Source organism: Mesoplodon mirus (assembly GCF_964341445.2).
Source record: "Mesoplodon mirus genome assembly, chromosome: 12".
NCBI lineage: Eukaryota > Metazoa > Chordata > Mammalia > Artiodactyla > Ziphiidae > Mesoplodon > Mesoplodon mirus.
Window position 1 is genome coordinate 91,279,929 of NC_138988.1, and position 16,645 is coordinate 91,296,573.

The following is a 16,645-nucleotide window of genomic DNA, read 5'->3' on the forward strand; positions in this document are numbered from 1 at the left end:
TCACCTCTTCCAGAGATGTAAATGTAAAATGGATACTTTTTCCAAATGTTTTATTTGTTTTCTATTTCATAGAAAGCTTAATTTCACTGAAATATGAGTAAAGACATTTCTAGAGTCTGCTTCAGAGTAATCTTCCATCTTTTGAAAGGAGTGAAAACAGATAGCAAGCATGCTAAAATAAGAGCTGTTACACTGTTTATGCCAGAATTTGTAAACACTGGGCAACTAGTTCTTCTCTGCTTAGGAGAACTATTTTGGCTATGGTCTTCTTGCTCTATTTTTGACCACGTAAACTCATTGAATTTTGCTTGGAGCCATGTGCCTGATTACAGATCAAGAGGTACTGCTGGGGAATAAGATATACTTTGGGTTTTTGCTTGTCATCTAATTAGGTTCTATTTTTTCCTTATGTTTTTGCAGTTTTGAAGTTAATGTATATTCACTGCAAAAAAAAAAAAAAACTAACACAAAAAAACCCCTGAAAAATTAAACAATGTCAGCCATAATTTACTAGCATATAAATAACAATTGTTAATAGTTATAAGTATGTTTTCTTCTATCCTTTGTGTATATGTATGTGTGTGCATGCCTTTGTGTTGTGTGTGTATGTGTGTCTTGTGTGTCTGTGTGTGCGTGTATGAGAGAGAGAAAGGTCTAAACTACTCTTCAGATAAAAGTATCTCACATTTCTTAATACTGGGTACAGTCGAATTTCATCTGACTCTGTTCTTGTCTATTACAGTTGAAGTCCAATCTTTGTTATTTTCAGCGCCTGCTCCCCCCTTTCTTAGGCGTCTGCTCCCCCCTTTCTTAGGCTTGAACAGAATGACAGCATTTCTGTGATCCAGGAAATTAGGAAGACCTTCTGTTCTTTAGTTTATTTAGAGACTGCCTCCCAGTGCCCCTGCCCTGTTCCACGTGGGGACCTCCTATGCTTCCAGAACCACAGAGCTTAATATTCTGCTTTTAGGCCCATTGCCACACACCACTTGGAGGTCCCACCATTCCTGCTCGCTCTTGAAACACACGTAAAGTTGCCATCTAGAGTCACTCACTGAAGGTATTTGCCACCTTCTCGTCCTTTTCTCATGATCTTGAGGACCCCTCCACTCCTCCAGCTGTTGCTTGTCCATCCCCACATCAGGCCATGCTCTCCTCTAAACCTCAGAAATACCCAGCCTTTCTTTCCCATTCATCTCTATCACAGTATTTTAAAGTTCATCTGAACAACTCCATCTTTAAGATGGACAGATCCCAAGCCCTGACTCCCAGCTTAGACTATTTAACATTCCAGGAGCTAAGAAGGTTCCAGTCTTGACATCTAATCTCTGGAAACCCATCCCCCAAGGATGTACAGGAAGCTTCTTCTAAAAGCAGCAAAAGATAATAAATTTGAGTTTTCATGTGCTGTTGTATTAAATGCCAACACCTCAATTTGTTTGAGTATAAACAAAAACATAATTGGGGTGATATTATAAATACAAGGTTTGTAGCTCTCTTTTTTTTTTTTTTTTTTTTTTTGCAGTACGCGGGCCTCTCACTGTTGTGGCCTCTCCCATTGCGGAGCACAGGCTCCGGACGCTCAGGCTCAGCGGCCATGGCTCACGGGCCCAGCCGCTCCGCGGCATGTGGGATCTTCCCGGGCCGGGGCACGAACCCATGTCCCCTGCATCAGCAGGCGGACTCTCAACCACTGCGCCACCAGGGAGGCCCTGTAGCTCTCTTTTTTAAAAAAAATAACATCATGACTATTTTCCTATGCACTTTTTTTTTTTTCCAGTTTGTGTTGGTTAAAATAAATGAGCATATGTTCAGGGTGTTAGCTGGTATATGTCCAACCAACTTGTGCTCTTCACTTAGGTTATCTCAAATGCTTCATAAAGAAATAACATAAATCCTTTTTGTAGAGCATCCCAGCCCTATTGGACAGTTGGGGAAAAATTAAGTTTTCTGTTTCTGAACTCTGCACAAAGCGTTCAGAACACTTGCCTTGAGCTTTATTTAACCAACTGTGTCATGTCTGATTAACCTAATTATTCACACACAGAAGAAGTTGTACCAGAGTAGTCTTCATTTGTTTTTTCCTTTTTCACCCTTCCCATTCTGTGGTGGTTAAAGGTGCCTGTAATTCTTTTTTTTTTTTTTTTTTTTTTGCGGTACGCAGGCCTCTCACTGCTGTGGCCTCTCCCACTGCGGAGCGCAGGCTCCGGACACGCAGGCTCAGTGGCCACGGCTCACGGGCCCAGCCGTTCCGCGGCATGTGGGATCCTCCCGGACCGGGGCATGAACCCGCGTCCCCTGCATCGGCAGGCGGGCTCTAAACCACTGCGCCACCAGGGAAGCCTTTGAGGTCCCTTTTGAGACTGAACTTTATCTTCTCTACCCTTGAATGTGTGCTATGATAGTTTAACCAATAGAATATGGCCCAAGTCATACTTGGGCAATTATGAGTCTGGCTTTTACAAGAACTGGCAGCTTTCATTTCTTCTTTCTTGGAATTCTTGTTCTTGGATACTCCCTCTCAGAACCCAGCCCCCATGCTGTGAGATGCTCAAGCCATTGGGCATTCCTGTCTGTTGCCCATCTGAGCCATGGGGCCGTCTTGGTGGTTCCAGATCAACTGAGCCCTCAGATAACTACAGGCTCAACCAATATTAGAACTGACTAGTTAACATACAGAATCTCAGATGATAATAAAATAAATAAAAGTCATTGTTTTAAGTCAGTAGCTTTTGAAGTGGTTTGTTTTGAAGGAGTAAGATAAGACAAGTACATTCTTTTGGTCTCTATTGTTATAGGATCATGAATAAAGAGAAAGTTCAGCATCCCACCAGGTTTGTTTTTGGTTTCCATGTGGTGGAGCCATCTTCCAAAAGAGACCAGTTCAGTTTCATAAAAGCTTATTGAGAACCTACTCTGTGCCAGGCAGATGGTTAGGTTTTGGAGATAAGACAAAGTCTGAGCAAGAGGCAGAGAATTTAGCAGAGAAAACATGTATAAATGAATAATTACTACATAATTAGTAATGAATACATGAGATACAATGAATGAATTACAGAGATAATTTTTTATTTCACAAATACTTGAGCATCTATTACATGCCAGATACTCAAGACACTTGGAATAGATTCAAAGGGAGTTCTTGGTCTGGAGAAATTTGCCAACTAGTAAGCAAGATAGATTAAAAACAGATATTTTCAATATAATGTGGCAAGTGCTAGGACTGATACATGAAGTAGTTGGTAACTCAATGTCATTACATGTATATTGTGTAGCAGAGAGAACAGCATTTAAAAGATGCTAAAGGCATTTCGTATTCCATCCTCCTTCCTTGGGGTGACAAATTTTATTTTCCAAAAAGAGCTGCAACAGTATCTTCTATCCCACATGTCCTTCAGTAATGTGACCTCGAGTCTCTCCCATCAAGGGGAAGAGTCTCATGGCACTCCTTTTGAAGCTGTGCTGGCCTCCAGGACTCACCTGTAACCAATAGAACTTGGTAGAAGTGATGCTGCATGACTTCTGAGGCTGGGGAAGAAAGGGCCAAGCAGTGTGTGCGTTGATCTCCTAGAATACTCAGTTATCAGCTGTTCCGTCTCAGGGGGCTTTCTCTGGAGCCCAGCTGCCATGCTGTGATAAGCCCAAGCTACATGGAAACACTGTATGCAGGCATGCTGATTGACAGACCTCGTGAGCCCAGCCTTTGGGTCGTCCTAACTCAAGCACCAGACATGTGAGTGAAGGACCTTACAGATAATTTCATCCCCTGACTAATTGAGTCACCCTCAACCCAATTGTGTCTTCTGAGCTGAGGTCCCAGATGCCCTGGAGCAGAGACAAGCCAGCCTCACTGTACTCTGTTCAAAATCCTGACCCACAGCATGCATGACCATAATAAAATGGTTGCTATTTTTATGTCACTAAGTGTGGAGAGTGGTTTGTTACATAGCAATAGATAATTAGAATAGATGGGTTCCAAGAAAGAACCACTTTACAATGAATTATATTATTTTTGAATAGTGTTTATGGTGAGGTACCAGTATTTCTGGATGCAGATCGTTCAGTTAATTCAGAAAATGAGAAAACATTTTGTCACTAATTCATCCCTGAATGCAGATCACAGGGTTTTGGGACCCCTTCCTTGACTTCTTCACATTTGTAAAATCATGGGTCTACTTGCTTGAGGAATATTTCATTTGTTTTTATGAGAACAACTTCTCTTCATCTTCAGATTTAGTGCCAGTGAAAATGTTGGAAAAAACTGATTTATTTGATATTCATGTCTTAATTCTGTAAGACAGAGCATTTTAGTAACTGATTAGTGGGAGAGTATGCCTTGCCGTATGCAAAGACACTGGCTACCTCAAATATAATGTGTTTTGTGGCTTTTAATCACTAATTAGCATTTGCAGGAGGCATTTGTTTATATGAAGAGGACTTGAAGAAATATGCAATATTAAACTGTACAGTTCTCTTCCATAAGTTCCTACCACTTATTAACAGTTAAACCATGTACAGTTCTCAGATTGGCAACTTGCAAATTGTCTAAGGAAGATACTCACTTTAATTATGTGAATTGAAAGAGACACTTTTTTGTGTGCTACTTTTTAAAATCTTACTGTAATTGAGAAATCATTAAAAGTTGGAATACAGTTCCATTAAATTTAGAGGGGGAAAAAGGAGACTGTATTAATATCCAAAACATCTCCTTTCTTAGACGGTAGTCTTGACAGATGAAATAATGAAATTTGAGTCTTTCTGGTGGTAAAATAGGCGACACAGAAGGAAAACAAGGAGGTACAATAAATGGTTAATTAATGGATGCCAATTATATCTCAGTCAGGATCAAATAAATGTCCTACAGAAGTGAGAGCACTAGTGGTTAAAGAAGGGATGGAATGGAGCTGGAGGGGACAAAATGTGGGTAAGTCTACTATTGCCCCTCTTGACAGCCATGTGCTGCTATGTCAGGATAAAAAACAGAAAGAAAGAGAAGAAAAGAAATCTCCTGGGATCACTGCACAGTTGGAATCTGAAAATTCTGACAGGGAATACCTGTTATTCGCAGAAAAGACATACTTCTAGATTCCTAGCTTTCCCATCCTTTGCAATTGGCTAGAATTAAAAGACTTGTTGGACAGGAGGAAAGCTCGAGGTAGATCCCAGATCCAGAAGATCTTTCCAGGTCTCAGACTTCACAGCATCATCCTATCGCTGCCTGTCCCAGTCCTCAGACTTCTCTGTCATTTTCTTTTTGTTGGGCAAGTAATATATTTTGGTAAGGCTCCTCAGATTTTACCTGAGTTGCCTAATCACAATTTTCCTTAAAAGACCAGGATGTAAGGTGAACGCCATGACTGTTCTGTCTATCTTTTGTTCAGGAGTTCATGGGTGGACTGTCTGGGGTTTTCCCAAGTAAAGGAATCATGGAAGATGTTGCCTGAGGCAAGAGAAGTCCAACCCATTTAGGGTTTAGTCCATTCCATGCTGAACATGAGCTGGAATATATTTAGACTTTTCTATGTATCATTTTGGAATATACCCACATATTAAACATAATTTTAAAAATCAAATATTCTCAGGAATTTTTTCCTAACAAAGTAAAAGAGATTTTCATCGAATGTTAATTTGAATATTTTTGAGGAGATAATATATGTCTAACTATTGGGATGTGAAAGTGCACATTTGCAGTACTTTTGTTCCATTAATTTTTTTTTTTTGAGCTTGCTTGTCAGTTCAGTCACCAAGCTTCGCTAATTTTGTGAAATTTGGAAGAGTGTTTTGCCACTTTAGAGATAATCCCTGAAAGCTTCCTTCTTGCAGATGGCAATAAATCATTCTCTCCACTAAAAGCCTCCATGTCATTTGAAATTTATTACACAGAGTGCGTAGTGGACTTAAAAGCCATTTCACGTGTCTTATTACTTCAATCATCTAATTTATGGGTTTCAGCTGCAATTGTAGTTGGAAAAAGTATTTTCCTTGCTCTGATCAATATGAGTCTGGTTTTGCATTCATCCCCACTAACCCTCCCTGCCTGATTGCATCTACTACCCTTCTTGGATTTTATAGCTTCTGTAGTCATTCTCCAGTATCCATCATTCAAGGCAATACAGGTCTGAAATGGAAAGAAAGTGCCAACAAGGCTGATATAGATTGACTAAGCTTTACCAGCTCTTAGCCACACTTGTCAAAAGATATCTTAGTTACTACTAGTTGAGCAGTCTTGCCCTAGGGAAGGAGAAGCTGTCAAAAACTCCTGTGTTTAATATGTACATCTCTGGCTTCATGGAGAGAGTACGAAGGAAGCCTATTAAACACAGATGAGGTAAGACTAAGTAACACGCGCTTAACACAAAGAATGAAAAGGAATTGGGTACTCTTTATTGACATATTGAAAGCGTTTGGTTTTTTCCCTTCCACAATAAATAATCTCTGTTCCCTTTCAGTCATTTTCATCCCCATAATGAAAGATAGTATCAATAGATTAATAAAAGGAAGAGGAATGTGGGACTATTATAGTTCTCTATAGCAGTCTGGAGTCTCATATGACAAACATACCTATGTGGGTGTAACAATGATTGAACCACTGCAGGGTCCAGGCTTAGACTCAGTCTTTGTCACCACGCTGGTTGTAAAAGCCAACTACTGTATTCTTTGATTTCAATATCAGAAAAATCAGATGTGCCCCAACTATTCCTATCTTGAGTGGGTGATTCAATACCATGTGAATGAATACATCTAACCCTTGCTGACTTTACATTTTCAATCCATTCAACCTCATGGGAAAATTAAAAGTGGATTCAAAGACTACTACATGCAAGATACTAAAATATAACCACACCTTCCTATACGATTCTTAGTCAACATTGGGAAGTGAGCAATGTTTTGTCTTTTGCACCCAAATACTCCCTCCTTCATTGCTCTTTCCTTCCTCTCCAGAGGATCTTATGTGGGTGCCCATCCTCCCCTTTTCTTTTCTTTTTAAAAAAATTTTTGGCTGCGTTGGGTATTCGTTGCTGTGCGCTGCCTTTCTCTAATTGTGGCAAGGTGGGGGCTACTCTTTGTTGCGGTGTGCAGGCCTCTTGTTGTAGAGCCCAGGCTCTAGGCACGCGGGCTTCAGTAGTTGTGGCTCGCGGGCTCTAGAGCGCAGGCTCAGTAGTTGTGGTGCTTGGGCTTAGTTGCTCCACCACATGTGGGATCTTCCTGGGCCAGGGATCGAACCCAGGTAGGTGGATTCTTAACCACTGCATGCAGGGAAGTCCCTCCCCTTTTCTTTTGTGACCAAATTGTTGCTTGCTTCCAGAACAGCCTCTTCTCTCTCTGTTCTTGCTTGCGGGAGAACACACTCCCACAGTAGATGCAGAATACGCCTTATACTTTTCTTCTCATCTTCTTTGCACCTATGATGTGGGTATGAGATCTACTTCCAGTGAAAAAGACTGGAGGAGGTGTCCACTAGGAGTTCCTGGGAAACATTTTACCTAATAAAATAGGCATGGGGGAGGAAGTAACTCCCTTCCTCTCGTGATACAGTTATGTCAGCCTGTGACACCCGGGATCGCTGTAGCATCTTGCCAACACATGGAGAATGACAGAGTGAAAAGATGGCAGGACCGGAGTCCTTGGTAGTGAGCTGCCCTCTATCTGGAACACTTTGTTTTTGAACAACAATATGTTTTTACAGAGGCAGGTGGTGTTTAGCAGTTTGGCCAAATGGTCTGGAATTTCTAGCTCTGAGATACTTTTACCTGTCTCCACAATTAGAAGGATACTGTTCTTTCTTGGTGGTTCTTGTCCCCTTCAATGTAAATTAACTTATCGGTCTAGGCTGAGAGGTTAAGGCAGGAGCTCTGTGATCCAGATCCATCTGGAAGTTTGCTCATTAAAGACAGCCATGGAAGCTAAAGACAAGAGTCATACTCTTCAGATATGGGGACCTCTACTCTTTCTTTTTTTTCCCCCTTAGCTGAATTCTCTCCCCAAATATAAAGGAATCCATGAGTCCAGACAAAGACATTTTTTAAAGTGGACATTGGACACAAAAGACTTCACATACCAACAAAATATAATAAAACTGCGGACCAGTTTCACTTATGAATAAATGCAAACATCATAAATAAAATAGAACAAATTGAATGCAGCAACACACTAAGAGAGAAAACACCTTGGCCACATGGTGTTCATGCCAGCAATTTAAGAATAGATAAATATTAGGAAATATTTTAACATAATCCTCTTATTTTAAACTGGAGGAGAAAAATCCTATAAGCATTCCCACCCATGGAAAAAAAAAAAAGCATTTAACAACATTTTGTATCCATTCTTCATAAAGAGTTCTTCATAAACTCAGAACAATGGGCCCATCATTAACATGATGGATAGGTAGATAGATAGAGATCCTGATGATATTCTGATATAATAAGAAGCTGTCATGAGTTAAAAAAAAGAGAAAGGTAAAACTTGAGAAGGAAGGATGATATCTATGAAAAGTAAGAAATTTACAGCTAGAAAACATAGATTTGCATTTCAGTTTTTCTACCTGCAATCTGTGAGACCTTAGGCATATCACTTAACTCTCTTGGATTTCAGACATTTCACTGAAAAAAATGAGGCTGGTAATAGCTACCTTAGGAGGATTAATGTGATCAAAGTACATTAAAGCACTAACTTATACGGGGTTTTCATAAATGGTTGCTTTGGAAAAAAAATACCACCTGTTCTGGAGATTTAACCACCCCAAAACAGAGAGGATAAAAACCAGAAAACATCTGAACATACACTTACTTGAAGTCAATAGATGTTCAAAATTTCCTCCGATTAATCCAGGAGCATGGGTACTTCCTCATTCTGGTCCTTCGGGTAAGATCTTCAGTGATAAAAATAAAAGTTTCAAAAGCCTTCTGTGACCCATATCATGACAGAAAGTTGACTCTTTGTCATTCACGTTCACCCAAAACAAGATACGCGTTTTCTGAGAATGTGCCTGCAACCTGTTGATTTGGGATCCATGACATTCTCCAGACAATAAGACTTCGTTCAGGTTCCTGGAACTGCTCATCAGAGTCCCCTTCACCATCCTTCCTGTTTCTCTGACCTTCTGCTTCTCCAGTCAAGACGCATAACTTATGGAAAATGGGAGAAGCCGTTAACTTTCTTCCTTTTTCCTGTAGCTCTCTTCTGAAATTGCAAATTAATTTCCACAGTAGGGCTCTGCAGTTTTTCTAAGACTGTGATCCTATTTATCTTTTTTTTTTTTTTTTTTTTTTTGCGGTACGCGGGCCTCTCACTGCTGTGGCCTCTCCCGTTGCGGAGCACAGGCTCCGGACGCACAGGCCCAGCGGCCATGGCTCACGGGCCCAGCCGCTCCGCGGCATGTGGGATCCTCCCAGACCGGGGCACGAACTGGTGTCCCCTGCATCGGCAGGCGGACTCTCAACCACTGCGCCACCAGGGAAGCCCCCTATTTATCTTAAGTGTAGCACTAAGGGGAGGAAATGGAAGCTCAATCCAGGTGTCCACATTGACTCTGCACACGTTCATATTTTTGTGAAACCCAATCATGTGTTTCTATGTTTTCAATAGTTTCAGTTTCATTTGGTATATGAAAGTATACCAAATGAGTATAATTTCTTTTTTTATTTAAGTTTTATTTTATTAAATAAAATAAGTATAATTTCTTTTTTTTAATTTGTTTTATTTTATATTGGAGTATAGTTGATTTACAGTGTTGTGTTAGTTTCAGGTATACAGCAAAGTGATTCAGTTATACATATACATAAGGCCAATAGGAATCCAAGAAATTAGGCTCCTGAGGATCCTGAGTCTAAAAAATGTCTTCAATTGAAGAAGACATCTAGTAAATTTCTTCAACAAATTTTCACCATGTTGTCTGACTATATTAAAACAAAGAACCACATTCTGCTTCAGTTCCTTCTAAATATCCCACAAATTCTAGGTGGATAATTTATAGTTTTTACCTCTTTGTTCATTGCATCATGTAATGAATAGGTCTTGCAAAGTTAACAAAACACAATCTTTTGCTATAAACTATGAAATGGAAACTGTGCTCACGAACCATCACTTTGGAACCGGAATACATTTTGTTTTTGTTGTTGTTCTAGGTGCCCCATCTGTGGCATGTGAATTTCTATATTTGGATCAAGCTTTTCATATTTCTTGCTCTTAGGCACTTAGGTCATAGATGTTCTTGTATGCTAAAATTATTTAACATTTTTTTCTTGCTAAAAATTTTAAAAAGACCACATGCAGGGGGTTATCAATAGAAAAAAAATAGTGGTATCAAAATACTTTTTTTCTGATTAAAAATAACAGGAAATTTAAGGAGTGAGTAAAAATATAGAGAAGAAAATAACAATTGTCTATAGTTACACCATTCAGAAATAACTACTCTTGACGGTTCGTTTCATTTGTTTCCCATATTTCTTGCAATGTGTATATTTGAGGGGGCTTCCTTGGTGGCGCAGTGGTTGAGAGTCCTCCTGCCGATACAGGGGACACGGGTTCGTGCCCCGGTCCAGGAAGATCCCACATGCCGTGGAGCGGCTAGGCCCGTGAGCCATGGCAGCTGAGCCTGTGCATCCGGAGCCTGTGCTCCACAACAGTGAGAGGCCCGCGTAGTGCAAAAAAAAAAAAAAAAAAAGCAATGTGTATATTTGAGATATATGAATATATTTATGCATTTATACCTTTCTATTTATAGAAGGAAGTATGGGAAGAGGGCCTGTCTTGGTTTTTCTCAAACAATAAATCTTAGGTTGCTGTGTGCTTCACCAATACACAAACAAACACTGGCTTATTTATCATGCCTTTACTATTATTTTGTTTAATTCATTATCTTTTTAAGGGCTCAGAAAGCCTTTGGAACCTGCCAAATAATCTTCTAAATCTTCTATTATGTTAGGAGCTCATTTATCTAATTCTTTTAGGAAGATGGGAGGAATTAAAATGTCTACAATTATATACATCCTGCATAAAGAAGGGAATAGAGACATACGAGTAGATAAATGTAGACAAATGTTCTAACTAATTCTTTTTTTAAAAAATTCATTTTTATTGGAGTATAGTTGCTTTACAATGTTGTGTTAGTTTCTGCTGTGCAGCAAATTGAATCAGTTATACATATATACATATATCCCCTCCTTTTTTGGATTTCCTTCCCATTTAGGTCACCACAGAGCATTGAGTATAGTTCCCTGTGTTATACAGTAGCTTCTCATTAGTTAAATCATCAGATATTTATTTTGTGCATGCTGAAATGTCTGACTAGTAGAAGGCCTGTGTCACTCTTGCTCTGGTTTCATAACTAGTGTATATGTTTAAAATGTACAGGGAAACCCCTTGTCCAGCAGCCATATTGCCATGGATTAATACCTGATACTTTGACTTAAGTCATCAAAGATATTCTTGTCATTAAATGGGTGAATTGTCTTAGAAATTAATTGAAACAAGATTTCCAGGGTGATTCCAATGTGAACTGTGGTACCAAACACAAATTAGAGCAAAAAAAAAACCCCAAAACACTTAATAATGTAAACATTTCAAATTGAATCCTTTTCCTTATAAATTACTTTTTCTGTTTAAATTCTTAGTCTTGTGTAAATGTGGTCTGTCTGATTATAACAAAAGAAGCAAATCATCCACCTTGTATTGAGGCTTTTGGAGAATTTCTTCTTCAAAAGATATTCTTTAAAAACAAGTTCCATTTTCACACTACATACTCACAGTTATCCTGGGGTGGGAGTGGGGAAGAGGGGGAAACTTCACACAGATGACCATTGAAAAATTCACAATTCATTAAAAGGACTTCTGCTTTAACCAATATATTCTATGAGCATTGCTAACAAAGGAAAAATTAGATTCACATTTTCTTTTTTTCCATGGGCGTATAGCCAAAATTCTATAGAAAAGTGAAGCTGAAGTAAGGCTCCCAGACAACTCTCAAACTGGACTCAACCTCTGTGTAACTTCACAGGGGCTGAACTAGAGCTTTCCACAAGGAGATTTTAGATGGATAAGCTTGGAAATCTCCTTTATAAAATTCAACCTTCCAAACAGAAAGTGGAGGTCCGATCTCGGACTGAATTTCAGGTGAGCAAAATAATACAGTATTTTTCTAGAGGCAGAGTGCAATAGGAGTTTATACGATGGACAGGCAAGATTCTAAGAATGAGACATTTTATTTCTTCAATCTCTCTAGAGACTACTGCAGACACATGTGGCTTGAAGAAGTCCTTCCATGTGTCTTCTGATTCTCAGGAAAACATATTTTTAAGGGACAGCAAGAGAGGTGACATTTTCTTTTTCTCCATAAGAGACTCTCTTGGAAGGTTATTCTATAGTTTCTTTCTTAGACTCATTCCAAAGAGGTTTTTCTTAGTCCAGGACACATATCTCTTATAAAAGGTGGAGAGAAGGTGGACTACGGCTTGGGAAATGTGTGAGAGTGTAATTTAAAGATCTTCCTTTTTTTTTTTGCGGTACGCGGGCCTCTCATTGTTGCGGCCTCTCCCGTGGCGGGGCACAGGCTCCAGACGCGCAGGCTCCGTGACCATGGCTCACGGGCCCAGCTACTCCGCGGCATGTGGGATCTTCCCGGACCGGGGCACGAACCCGTGTCCCCTGCATTGGCAGGCGGACTCTCAACCACTGCGCCACCAGGGAAGCCCTAAAGTTCTTCCTTTTATCCGCAGAGTTCTATCTATATCCTTCTAAAGTTACAGAGCCCAAACTGAAGAATGATCTTCAGGTCGTCTGGTGGATGTGAGATATACTGTTCCCTACTTCAAAATTGCTTTACTTCTGCTTGTGCACCTTAGCACCATGTGTGTGCTTATTAGTTGCTAGCTAATATTTTTAGTAACAGAAAATGCCTGGAAAGTGCAAAATCAGGTCTTGGCCTACAAGTCATCATTAATACATCAAACCACTTTTTCTCTCTGAGCTCATGAGCCTGAATCGAGCAGCTGTTATGATTCAGTCAGCACTGTCATAGTAGATAGAATCTGATCACCTGAGCCCTAGATTTCAGTCAGCCACCAGACTCCTGGCAGGGACTGGAAGACTAAAGATTTCAATGCAAGATGGACTTCGGAATATAGAGAAAAACCTCGAGTTATCTTTCTGTTACCTAAAACTTTCCAAGCATTAGTTCCCTCAGGTAATAATGTGTTGATATACATGTTCTCAGCCATCTTTACAGTCTACAATTGTACAAAAAGGCTAAGATATTGGGTCAAGACAGTATCATTCTTTGTGGATAAAGATAATTATGGTGACAACTGGGCAGCCCAACAGAATTCTCTGTGATGAATAAAATATTCTGTGCTGTGATATGGTAGCCACTAGCCACTGTGTCTCTTGAACACTTGAAATGTGGCTTGTGTAACTGAGGAGCTGAATTTTTATGGATGGACCTAGAGATGATCATACTAAGTGAAGTAAGTCAGAAAGAGAAAGACAAATACCATATGATATCACTTATATGTGGAATCTAAAATATGATACAAATGAACTTATCTACAAAATAGAAATAGACTTGCAGACATAGAGAACAAACTTAGGGTTACCAAAGTGGAAAGGTAGGGGATAAATTAGGAATTTGGGATTAACTGATACACACTGCTATATAGAAAATAAACAATAAGGACCTACTGTATAGCACAGAGAACTATATTCAGTACCTTATAATAACCTGCAATGGAAAAGAATCTGAAAAAGAATATACATATATACATAACTGAATCACTTTGCTGGACATCTGAAACATTATAAATCAATTATACTTCAAATAAAAAAAATTTAAATTTGTTTATTTAATTTATTGTATTTTATTTTATTCATTTTATTTTGGGCTGCTTTGGGTCTTCGTTGCTGCACGTGGGCTTTCTCTAGTTGTGGCAAGCGGGGGCTACTCTTCGTTGCAATGTATGGGCTTCTCATTGCAGCGGCTTCTCTTGTTTTGGAGCACAGTCTCGCGGGCTTTAGAGAGCAGGCTCAGTAGGTGTGGCTCACGGGCTTAGTTGCTCTGCGGCATGTGGGATCTTCCCGGACCAGGGCTCGAACCCATGTCCCCTGCATTGGCAGGTGGATTCTTAACCACTGCACCACCAGGGAGGCCCCCAGCACCACCAGGGAGGCCCCCAAATAGTTTAAATTTAAATAGCCACATGTCTTTAGTGGCTACAGTATTGGATAGGGAAATTCTATAGAATACTTTCATGGACGGTATCTATCCTATAGGATGATTGAGAATGTTCTGATTAAAGTACATATTTGCTTCTCTGTGATTAAAGTGCATGTTTGCTTCTCTGTGATAAGCCTTTATTTTTATAAATGGATGCTATAAAAAATAATTATAAAACCTCGAATTGTTGCATGCTTTGGAAGTGTGTAGAAATGGGTGATGTAATTTTTTTAAATTATGAAATATAAAAAATGTGGGCTGGTCCCTAATAAGTTATTTATGTGAACTCCTAAAAAAAAATAGAGACATGATATTTCTGTAAGTATTCTTTTCATTATAAAATTATATGCAGCTTTTTTTCTGCCCGGTCCCCCTTCCCCCCGAGTGCCGCTCCGGCTGCACGGCCCTAGCTCTGAGCTCCAGGCTCCTACTAAGCTGGTGCCACTGTTGTCTCCCTCCCCTCGCCATCATGATCATCTACCGGGACCTCATCAGCCATGATGAGATGTTCTCCGACATCTACAAGATCCGGGAGGTCGACGACGGGCTGTGTCTGGAGGTGGAGGGGAACATGGTCTGTAGAACAGAGGGTAACATTGATGACTCGCTCATTGGTGGAAATGCCTCCGCTGAAGGCCCCGAGGGCTAAGGTACTGAAAGCACAGTAATCACTGGTGTGGATATTGTCATGAACCATCACTTGCCAGAAACCAGCTTCACAAAAGAAGCCAAGTACATCAAAGATTACATGAAGTTAATCAAAGGGAAGCTTGAAGAACAGAGACCAGAAAGAGTAAAACCTTTTATGACAGGGGCTGCAGAACAAATCAAGCACATCCTTGCTAATTTCAAAAACTATCAGTTCTGGGCTTCCCTGGTGACGCAGTGGTTGAGAGTCCGCCTGCCGATGCAGGGAACACGGGTTCGTGCCCCGGTGTGGGAAGATCCCACATGCCGCGGAGCAGCTAGGCCCGTGAGCCATGGCCGCTGAGCCTCCGTGTCCGGAGCCTGTGCTCCGCAACGGGAGAGGCCACAACAGTGAGAGGCCCACGTACCGCAAAAAAAAAAAAAAAAAAAACAAACTATCAGTTCTTTATTGGTGAAAGCATGAATCCAGATGGCATGGCTGCTCTGCTGGACTACCGTGAGAATAGTATGACGCCATATATGACTTTCTTTAAGGATGGTCTAGAAAAGGAAAAATGTTAACAAATTTGGCTGTTTGGATCACTTGCTCGTCATAACTGGCTGGCTGCTGCTTTTCATCTACACAGCACCAGGACTTAGACAAATGGGATTGATGTCATCCTGACTTCGTTTTGATGTTGATTTATTTGGAGCAGAGGCATTGTTTTTGAGAAAAAAAAATGTTCTGTAGGTTGTCTAAAAATAAAATGCATTTAAACTCAAAAATAAAAAATATATGCAGAGTCTCTTTATGGAACTGTGAAATCCTACTATTTGTTATCAGAAACTCTGTCTTCTGTTGCTTTGATCTTACATCATCTTGTACGTGGTAAGCATTCAACTTTTTTTTTAAATTTTAGAATGAATAAGGTTTATTAGGTTCTATCACCCACAGGAGGTACATCCCAAACCTGCTAATGAGCAGAGCTGAACAGAAAAGGAAAGAAGAGTTATTTCACAACTCATCATTTTCTTGCTGCAAGATTGCCCTTGGCTAATCAGCTCACTGCAGGAATTCAATAAATAATAAACAAATAAATAAATAAATAAATGCGCAAACTTTGACCAGCAGTATTTGTTTCACATATCTACAATTCTTTCTTCAAAAGTAACATCAAGTTGTAACCAGTTAATTTGTATTTTGTTATTAGGTTGTCTCTGTGCTGTGCTTGTGAGTAGAGATATCCCAAGTGATTCTACATTTTAATTTAAAATGAACTAGGTCTATGTGTTGCCTTCGCAATGGGTTCTTAGTTTTCAGTAGGTGCTGCTGAAAGCAAGTTAATGCCAGATGATGAAATAGAATGTAGTTTTTTACATCAAGAAGAATGGCTCTGCAGTTAATTTTCCTGAGAGGTTAACTTTCAATTAAAAAATAGTTAGCATGAGTCTTAGACTGCACATCTTGTGTTCTGGACAGTCTTGGAACCCTCCAGTCCAAGGCAGGAATTCAGTTTTCTATCTAACAGCAAAGGGAGTATAAAAAGTTTTCAGAGTAGGTGCTGGATATTCTCATAAACCTCCAGCTCCCTATCGACTGAGACTGTCAAGGCTTGCAAGTCAATTCAGAATGATTGACTCTTGTTCTTGATTATTGAGCAATGTATTGATTCTTGGCATCCTCTAATAAGAAACATCAAGAACTCATTTGTTTATATCATCTTTACAGCCAGACCTAAAATCCCAGACATTTGGCATCCAGTTAAAAAATATTCCTATATGGTTTGCATATGATGGCACCAAGACAGTGTG

The 16,645-nt window shown here is 39.8% G+C and overlaps 1 pseudogene across 1 annotated transcript; it reads left to right on the plus strand.

Annotated features, from left to right (window-relative positions):
• The first annotated feature begins 14,639 nt into the window (after nt 1-14,639).
• Nucleotides 14,640-15,518, plus strand: LOC309813398 (translationally-controlled tumor protein-like; annotated as a pseudogene). The gene is made up of 2 exons: nt 14,640-15,068; nt 15,296-15,518. The product of its transcript is annotated as a translationally-controlled tumor protein-like (transcript).
• Nucleotides 15,519-16,645: the final 1,127 nt, after the last annotated feature.